A 10,456-nucleotide genomic window follows, 5' to 3' on the forward strand; every position below is an offset into this window, starting at 1 on the left:
CATTTAGTGTGTGGCACACATGTCATACACTCTTCCTTGAAGCAGTGATGTCCACTCTTGCACACGCACTGGCTTAGACTCGTCTTACTCTTAACACTCTTGAGCTCAAAGTTTTTATCTGTGACCAGGGATACAGGTGTTTTGTTATTCAGACAAGACAGACGAACGGGCTAATACAGAGTATGTAAATTGAATAGATACAATTTAGGGTATTATATGAAATGTATGAGAAGTCTCACTTGGGTCACAGTATGGTTGTAGCTTGCAGCGTGTCTCCTTGGTGTAGCCAGGCTGATATTCATTTTCTAGACATGGCATACATTGTGGATCAATGCAACCAGTATTGGAGGACGACATCCTGTACCCTATAAGAAGAACGTACATTTATTGTACTTATTATACAGTACATATTGATGAGACAGTTAAACATTGTAGATAAATTGATGTCCATACCTTGTTTACACATAGCGCAACACATGCCATCCTTAGAATATTCTGTTCCTGGATCACAGTCTGAGTAAACTACGGTGAATACCTGTAAATAAGAACACACAATGTTGTCTCTGTGATCATCTCAACTCACTAAAAGTCCCTAGATTCACTGGTAGGGGCGGGGCGGAAAGTCCCAAAGATGTGCGCTGCATAAAGCTATGACATACTATAGTATCGACCGTTAGTTCCAATACATTTGAACATTTGGCATTGTAAAATATTCTGGATTATTGCGAGTACGCAAAATGTTTAATTTAAAAAAATACTGTGGTCAAAATGGACTTCAAATCGAAACCGAAAGTGTGAGAGAAATACGCATTGCAGACTTGCAAACAACAATGCTCAAAAGTAGCATTTAATAAAACAGTACTGAAATGGACTGAAATACTGTATACAATTATAACACGCTCTTCCACATAGTTCTGAGGCCATCGTAATGAAAGCATGAATGCATTGGCTAAGCATAATAACATCATATCCATAAGATATATTCGTCTGGTTAAAGATATTGCTGCCTGATTGTCAAAATTCCATAAAGCACAGTCACTCAACTTACCGACAGCAATATCAGATAATGTCCTATCCACTCCATCTTCGAACAACCTGACAGGTCTGGAACGTTCAACTTCAACAGTCAGGTCGCGTAACTGTCTGGTTTATAGCCCAAGGCTGTGTTCGAAATGGCATACTAGCATACTGCATACTAGCATACTCAATGAGTATATTGTAGTGACTACATTATGGGTTCATGTTCTCCTCTTACTGTTGGTTGTGTAGTGGGAGGGAACCAGTTCTGGCACTAGGGGCAGAGGGGAGGATTATTAACGTTGCAACTTCCTGTTTAGACACAAGAGTTTTGGTGATCGATTTCCTGGTCCTGTACGGAGAGTACGAGTTGTTATTTTGATTAAACAGTTATCATTACGTTGCCTACGTCTTTCCTTTTTCCTCCGGCACTACACTGGTGACCCCGACGTGGATTTTTGTTAACGTAATTGTGTACAAAAACCAGCGAGCGAACATTGCAATCCTGCAAAATGTCCGGGCGAGGAAGACGTTCAAACCAGCGGCAGCCATCACCATCCCCTGTCAGGGTAACGCGTGGTGCGCACACTCCCACTCTCAAGCTACCAGAGTTCTGGGACTCAACGCCTGCTGCATGGTTTGCTATTGTAGAGGCACATTTTAACAAAAGTGACATCGATGACGACGACGACCGGTACAACCATGCTGTGGCAATGTTGGGCAGCTCCACCGCAGCTCGAGTGGTAGGTTTTTTGTCTGCTCCCCCGACGACGAACAAATATGAGCGCCTCAAGGCCCTGCTTCTGGAGACATTTGAACTGTCCACTGCGGAGAGGGTGCGTCGCCTATTTGCCATGTCGGACTTGGGTGACGAGAGGCCTTCTGCGCGCATGGAGAGGATGCTAAACCTGCTCGGTACAGAAGACCCCATGATCCTCTTCACAGAGCTGTTCATGCGCACATTGCCAGCTCAAGTTAGGATGGCGCTGGCCAACACCGCCATCATGGAGCCCCGCGCCCTGGCCAGGGAGGCGGACCGGTTCGTCTTGGCCATGCCTCAACGGTCCCCCGACCTGCTCGCTCCCGCGGCCGCCCCGCCACCCGACCGTCGCAGGAGAGCGAAGGATGACGCCAGACCTTCTGGCCAGCAGGGTAACGCTGCGGGCCATTGTTTCTACCACGCCACTTTTGGCGCCAAGGCCAAACGGTGCCGCTCACCCTGCACCTTCGGACCGACGGGAAACGGCGGGGCCGGCACTCAGTAGTGGCCCTGAGCGCTGGCGTCACCAACAGGCTGCTCTTCATACAAGACACCGCCTCTGGTCGCAGTTTTCTTTGTGACACAGGTGCCCAGTGGAGCATCATTCCGGCAGAGAGATCGGATGTGGCGAAGGAGGAGCGTGGTCCGCAGTTGGCAGGCGCGGACGGCACACCTATCTGCTCTTATGGCACTAGGGCGGTGGACGTGTGCTTCGGAGGACAATGCTTTTCGTGGGATTTTGTCATAGCGGCTGTCACATTTCCCCTCCTTGGTGCGGATTTTCTGTGCGCCCACAACCTGTTGGTGGACGTGGGGAACAGGCGCCTGGTCAACTCACAGACTTTCGCTTCCTTCGCCTGTACGCAGGGGGAGGCGGTCTACAGCGGGTGGTCCAATACGCTCGCCGAAAGTGACCAGTACCTTCGGCTGCTCGCCGAATTCCCCGACCTTACCAAGCCCACCTTCTCCGCGCCCACGGTGAAACACGGAGTGGAGCACCACATCGAGACCGAGGGGCCTCCCCTCCACGCCAGGGCCAGGCGCCTCAACCCGGAGAAGCTGGCCATCGCCAGGGCGGAGTTTGCGCATATGGAGCAGGTGGGCATCGTTCGGCGCTCGAGCAGCCCCTGGGCGTCTCCCCTGCACATCGTCCCTAAGTCAGACGGCGGGTGGCGCCCATGTGGGGACTACCGCCGCCTCAACGACGCGTCCAAGCCTGACCGCTACCCGGTCCCACATGTCCAGGACTTTTCAGCGAACCTGGCAGGCAAACGCTTCTTCTCCAAAGTGGACCTGGTAAGGGGGTACCATCAGGTGCCGGTGCACCCCGAGGATGTCCCTAAGACGGCCGTAATCACGCCATTTGGACTCTTCGAGTTTCTGCGGATGCCGTTCGGCCTGAAGAACGCGGCGCAGACCTTCCAACGCCTCATGCACTCGGTGCTCCGGGACCTACCATTCCTCTTCGTCTACTTGGATGACATCCTCGTCGCAAGCGCCACGGAGGAGGAGCACCTGTCCCACCTCCGGGCCCTTTTCACACGGCTCAGCCAACATGGGCTGATTGTCAATCCGGCGAAGTGTGAGTTCGGACGGAACGCCATCGACTTTCTCGGGCACCGGGTCTCCGCAGAGGGGGTGACCCCCCTCCCCTCGAAGGTGGAAGCTGTCGCTGCTTTCCCGCGCCCCAGCACAATCAGCGAGCTCAAGGGGTTCATCGGGATGGTAACCTTCTACTATCGCTTCCTCCACCACATCGCTCACATCCTGCGGCCTCTGTACGATGCCCAGAAGGGCAAGACTCTGAAGCAGCCGGTGGACTGGACGGCGGAGCGTGTCAAAGCCTTTCAGGACACCAAGGCGGCCCTGGCCCGCGCTGCCATGTTGGCCCACCCCTCGCCCTCGGCACCCACTGCTCTCACCACGGACGCCTCTGACTTTGCTGTGGGAGCGGTGTACGAACAGTGGGTTGGGGACGCCTGGCAGCCTCTTGCATTCTTCAGCCGCCAGCTGTCTCCCAGAGAGCAAAGGTACAGCACATTCGACAGGGAGCTCCTCGGGCTGTGGCTTGCTGTCAGACACTTCCGTTTTTTACTGGAGGGCCGCGAGTTTACGGCCTACGTGGACCACAAGCCACTCACGCACGCCATGTCCAAGGTGGCGGAGCCGTGGTCCGACCGCCAACAGCGCCAGCTCGCCTACATATCCGAGTTCACCACAGACATCCAGCACGTTGCTGGGAAGTCCAACCAGGTCGCGGATTGTCTCTCCAGGGCGGTGGTTGGTGCGGTCCAACTGGGTTTGGACTACGCGCGCATGGCTGCAGACCAGGCCGCCGACCCCGCCGTCCAGGCTCTCAAGTTGTCGGACACAGGACTGCGCCTAGAAGAGGTGGTTTTCGGTGACGCAGGGGCCACGCTCCTGTGCGACGTCTCCATGGGTCAGCCACGACCGGTGGTCCCCGCCAACTGGAGGCGCCCCGCCTTCGAGGCGATACACGGCTTGTCTCACCCTGGTAGGAAACCGTCCTCACGGCTGGTGTCAGAGAAATTCGTCTGGCATGGGCTCAAGAGGGATGTGAGGGCCTGGGTAGACACGTGCATCGCCTGCCAGCGCGCCAAGGTGCATCGACACGTCAAGGCCCCCCTGGAGCAGTTCTCTGTGCCTGAGCGGAGGTTCGATCATGTAAACGTGGACCTGGTAGGGCCGCTGCCCCCCTCGCACGGATACACCTATCTCTTTACCATGGTGGACAGGACGACTCGCTGGCCGGAGGCAGTTCCGCTCTCCGCAACGACAGCCCCCGACCTGGCCCGGGCGTTCATCGCGGTGTGGGTCTCCCGCTACGGCACCCCTGCTGATCTCTCCTCTGACCGTGGCTCACAGTTTACTTCAGAGCTGTGGGCAGCGGTGGCGGAGAATCTGGGGGTCAAGCTCCACCGCACAACCGCCTATCACCCGCAGGCGAACGGGCTCTGTGAGCGTTTCCATCGATCCATGAAGGCCGCCCTTCGAGCCAGCCTCACGGACAGCAACTGGCTTGACAAGCTGCCGTGGGTCATGCTGGGGCTCAGGACAGCGCCTAAGGAGGACCTTCAGTCGTCGTCCGCTGAGCTGGTGTTTGGACAGCCGCTGCGGGTCCCCGGTGACTTCATTCCCAAGTCAACGGAGCCCTGGTCCGCCGCCGCTCAGCGCGCCTCCCTGCTGGACAGCGCCAGGACCTTCGTCCCGGTCCCGACTACGCAGCATGGTGTCCCTACTTCGAGGGTGCCCCCGGAGCTGCACTCAGCGAGGTTCGTTTTCATTCGTCATGATGGCCACAGGACTCCACTACGTCCTCCTTATGACGGGCCTTTCCGTGTCATCGAGGCCGGAGCCAAGAACTTCATGGTTGACATGGGGGGTAGGCCTGAGTGTGTGTCCGTTGATCGCCTCAAACCGGCCCACTTGGACCTTGAACTGCCCCTGGACTTGGCCCTGCCACCGCGCAGAGGCCGGCCTCCAGTCCTACCTCCCCTGCAGCGCCCTGGCCATTCCCCCCTCCGACCCCGACAACCCCCCGCAGCTCGCGAGCCCCCGGTCGTCACTGCCCCCCGTCCTTCCCTGCAGGAGGACGTGATGGGCGATGTCACACCTCCTCCCGCACCTCCTGACTTTACCTACGATCGTAGGGGCCGGGCCATACGCCCTCCTCGCCGTGAGGATTTCCAATATTGAGGTGAACACTGGGGGGGCTGGTGTAGTGACTACATTATGGGTTCATGTTCTCCTCTTACTGTTGGTTGTGTAGTGGGAGGGAACCAGTTCTGGCACTAGGGGCAGAGGGGAGGATTATTAACGTTGCAACTTCCTGTTTAGACACAAGAGTTTTGGTGATCGATTTCCTGGTCCTGTACGGAGAGTACGAGTTGTTATTTTGATTAAACAGTTATCATTACGTTGCCTACGTCTTTCCTTTTTCCTCCGGCACTACAATATACTGCATACTGCTTACTAAATTCATAATAAGTATGCCAATACCAGCCGACCGAAAATCTAGTATACATTTCTTGCATACTCAAATTTCACGTACTCTAGTGTGAACGCACTGCATACTCAAAATCTACGTCATATCTAGTATGAGTAGTATGCTAGTATGCCATTCCGAACACAGCCCAAGACAAGAGCGACCACTACTACCATGGAGGGGCGGGGAGAGAAAGGGGGATACCACACCGAGACAGACAAACCACACGTGACCATTTCCTTTAAATGCTTCAAAGTTGTTTACACTTTTAAATAACACAAATGTGTCAAAACGAGTTTGAGTACTAGATTTGTAGAAAGTAAACAGGCCTCTAATAATGTAAAGATAGGACCAGTCATACCCTAGTCTTATTTTGACGGAAATGTGTCTTTTGCTGTCTTGAAAAGTTGCTAAATCATCAGGATGCCAAAGTGAAAGAAATACTTCAATGCCAATGGTATGGGAAAGGGAGATATAGTTGAAAACAATGGACACATTTGTAAGAAACATGATCCAATCTATGTTACGTATGCTTATGTTATTCACTTATTGAATTTCTTGTCCAGTTTCCCCATGTTGAATTCCCGTGTAAGCCTACTTTTCACGTCCAAACTGCAGATGAGAAGGATTCCCCTTTTACCTGAACAGCCAGTTGAGAGAATGGGAATCCCCCAATACAACTGTAGATTTAACATGAAATCTATCTATATACATATTACTTTCACTATGCTTTTTGCCCATCAAGCCAACATTTGGACAAAAAGCCTATAGGCTACCGCGCCAGACCAGTTTACCAGTTATTTTGGTTTGACCCCGGAACGACTGTTCGTGAGCTTAGAATTATACGGTTCTATCTCCGTTTAGGGTAGTTCAGAGATATTGAGCGTCAACGTTTTTACATTCCATTATGTTTTGTGAGATGGAACCTTTGTATTTTATGAATTACTAACTAAAAAATGTCAACATTTAAAAAATAACACCACACAGGCATTAAGAAACACCGAATGGAGCAGATTATGTAAAGAACTCAATTTTGACAAAAATGGAGATAGAACCTTATAATTCTAACGTCACGTGTTCTCTAGTTTTCCTGGATAAAAGACAACGTGTCCAACAGCAGAGCATGTACGAACACGATCCACCTTGGGGGCGTAGTTGATATGGAAAAACCTGAGGTTGCCTGATTGGAGAGAAGTCATATCCTTAATAGTGTAGACTGGGAGGTTCATAGAAACAGGTAAATCTTTAATTGTCTTCCGCTTTCCTCTCTGATAAGGAAGTTATTTTAACATGTTGTGAAATTCCTTACAATTTAAACGGAGAGTTTAAGATAGATAGGCCTATTAGTTTGAAAACATACCATAGCCGGTTGATGTTGCCTGGTGAAGGACCAAGGATAAACGAAATGTACCCCATGATGGACAGCAATTGTGCGTCAGAGGTGCCACAGGTAAGTCTGTCATCATGTGTTTACCAACTCAAATCTTTCAGTTATCTAAACAATGCAATTGTGATGCTGTGCTAAAAATGCAAATCTATCTTTAGGCTCTGGAACCTAACATGTTGAGAACCAGGGTTCAAATACTGCTTGTAGGATACCTTTTCGCAATAATAACATCTAATCATATAATTTCACAACAATGACATCTTGGTAGACTAAGTAACAACCTAGTAACAGGCAGCTTTAAGATAGTAAAAATATTGGAGGAATAACACATTACTTATTTCATAATAAGTTAATTAATTAATTAATTAACAATTGAATTCATAGTACTGTTACACACAACTGTTACACTGTACATCAAAAAGGTTGTTTTTGTTGTGTGTAACAAACATACATGTCTACCTTCCTCTGGGAATTCTATGCAGAAAATACTTCCTCTTTATGCAAGTCATGTGACCTCACTATCGCTCTCTAAAGAGGAACTAAGACAGTCACAAATCTAATTATGACTAATCTTTGACACAAAGCCAAGACATTTCTGTAATGGCATTTGATTTGCAGATGCAGCTGAGCTGGTTTCACCTGAAATTGCCTTATACCAGCTTAATCAGTTTGTTTACCTCCAAGACATGGATATAACATTAGGACTTTTGGAACAGCAAGCATTACTGTGCTGTCTTGTAATTTCTCATGGTTAATCTTTCTTATGTCCCTTGGCTCAGCTGAGCAACGAGATGCAGCTGAGCATCATGAACAAGGTGAAGAGCGGGGAGCTGACAATCGAGGATGCCCTGAAGCAGGCCAGGATGGAAAATCAGGAGATGCTGAAGCAGAGTCTGGCTGTGGAGGTATTGAACTGTCAGGGCCTTAAAGACCCCCTCCAGAGGGGTGAAATGGTTGTGTTTCACGTGGTGTACCTGGCAATCTGAACATTTCAGGTAAAACGACACTAATGAATATGCAAGACAGTGGGCACAGGAAACCATGGCAATGAGGCCTGCTGTGTATGACCTTGGATTGTCTCTGTCTGTGCATAGTATAGACTACACATCTGGTCTCCTGTCCATCAACACAGGGCTAGAAGTCAAGGTGCTTCTTGTCCCAGTTTGATGCTACCCTATTGTATCAGGGAGGGGAAATACTGTAAGTGAATAGGGAGTTCTCTAACAATCGTAAATGTCCCACTCTTTGTTGTAGTTTATCGGAAATGTGTGAAACCACTTCTTCATTCTGTAGCATAAGACATGTTATCCCCCTCCGCCCACCACTTCCCCTGCCTACAATAGCTCTATTGGGAAACTGAAGTGACATCTGAAGTGACATCAACATTACATTTTGTTCTGTATACAATTCCATGATATCATTTGTCTGTTTCAGCAACAGCAAGACTCACAGTACAATTTCAGTGTTTTCAAGTACAACCGCTACAGGTGGCAGAAGCGTGTTCTTCAGGTGAGTCAGATAATGGGCCATGAATATCTTTTGACCTATGGTGAACATCAGCAGCTTGTAATATGTAAAGCAAGTCAAGAGTACACTTTCAGAGGAACTACAACCGTACAGTACTCTGGTAGATAGGCTACTGGCCCAGTCTTACACGATTGAGTGATTAGGGGGGTGTAGGGGCGGCTGTGGCTCAGGAGGTAGAGCCGGCGTCTACTTATCGCAAGGTCGGCGGTTCGAACCCTGTCTGGCCACATGTCGAGGTGTCCTTGGGAAAGATACTGAACCCTAAGTTGGTCCCAATGAGCGGGCCGGCGCCTTGCATGGTAGCTTGCCGCCATTGTTGTGTGAATGGGTGAATTGTAAAGCCCTTTGGAATAAGGTGCTGTATGTGCAGTCCATTTACCATTCGATTAACTCAGTAATATCAGAATATCTGTATGTTTAGATTGACTTCAACACCAGGATGATGTGCAGCATAGAGAAAGGCATCATAAAGAGGCAGCTCCCCTTCCTGTGCGTCAAGGGCTGTGATGATGGAGCTGGGGCCAAGTTCTCCATATCGTTCCGGGGACGACATGACTATGAGCTGGAGGCCACCTCGCTTGAGGACAAACATAAGGTGAGAGTATAGCATCTGGAGATGTACAAATGTTTCTTATAATTGTATGGTATAGCCCCTGTCAGAACTGCTGAGTGAGTGTATAATGTCATTGAGGACAGCTAACTGGGTTAGTGTATACTTGCACATTATAACTACAGGAGTTTTTCCTGATCATATGACCCTACCAGGAATATCCCTCAACTCCATTCTTGAGACAAGAGTTAGAAAAACCACTTACTTTTCATCTCTTGGTCTACCCTCACTTAATTTGTCAAACAGGTGCCATGCTGCTTCCTGTGACTTGAATATTGAGAAACATGTGATTGAGACTTATTTTTCACATTGATTCTGTGTTTTATAGATGATGCAGCTTGTAAATAAGATAATATACAGAAACATATACAGCCATCCAGCAGAGGGCGGTGCAGAGATGCCTAAACAGCCTCCTGCACCCAAGAGCCTTCGGGAGGGCCAGTTGTTCCTGCAGAGAGGGGGCTTGGCATCGATTAAATGGGTGAGGTATGGATGTGTCTTTTACTACACAATTTCTTGTGTACTACTACCCAATGATCTTGCAATGTGTGTAAATTATGTGATTAACAATTAACTTGTTAATTTGACTATGATGAGTCCACAGTATGATTTTGTCTTGGAGTTCTTCCTGGCTACATGACTGGGGCCATACGTTTTTCCTTGTCAAGTCATGTGGTCAGGAAGAACTCTGGGCCCTGGGCATGATTTGATCTACATTAAATTTGATCTCTGTCTTAGGTACGAGGCCCACCTCCACCCAGGCCAGCTGACCGTGGTCCCCCTCAGCCGTGGGCGCAGGGTGGCCGATGGTGACATCATGTCCTCCTCCATGTCCTTGCCACTGGTCATTCACCTCTCAGACGGGGACGCCAGTGTAGAGAAACCACGCAGCTGTGACACCTTCACACTACTGACCCACAAGAATGAGTACCAGTGAGTTACCCTGGAGATACTCGTGGATGGGGGGCAGGGGGCTGGGTCGATTTGATAATATGAGCGATAATATGGGCACAGTATGAGGGATGTGTGTTTGTAAACATTCCTGTATTTCTGTATTCAATAATTCTGTATGTATGTGATATATTTTGATGATGAGTCTGCACAAAAGGATGGTTATTATTTTATGCACCCTCCTACATACCATTGCCC

This window comes from Nansenia antarctica, assembly GCF_963989245.1.
Source record: "Nansenia antarctica genome assembly, chromosome: 6".
Classification (NCBI taxonomy): Eukaryota; Metazoa; Chordata; class Actinopteri; order Argentiniformes; family Microstomatidae; genus Nansenia; species Nansenia antarctica.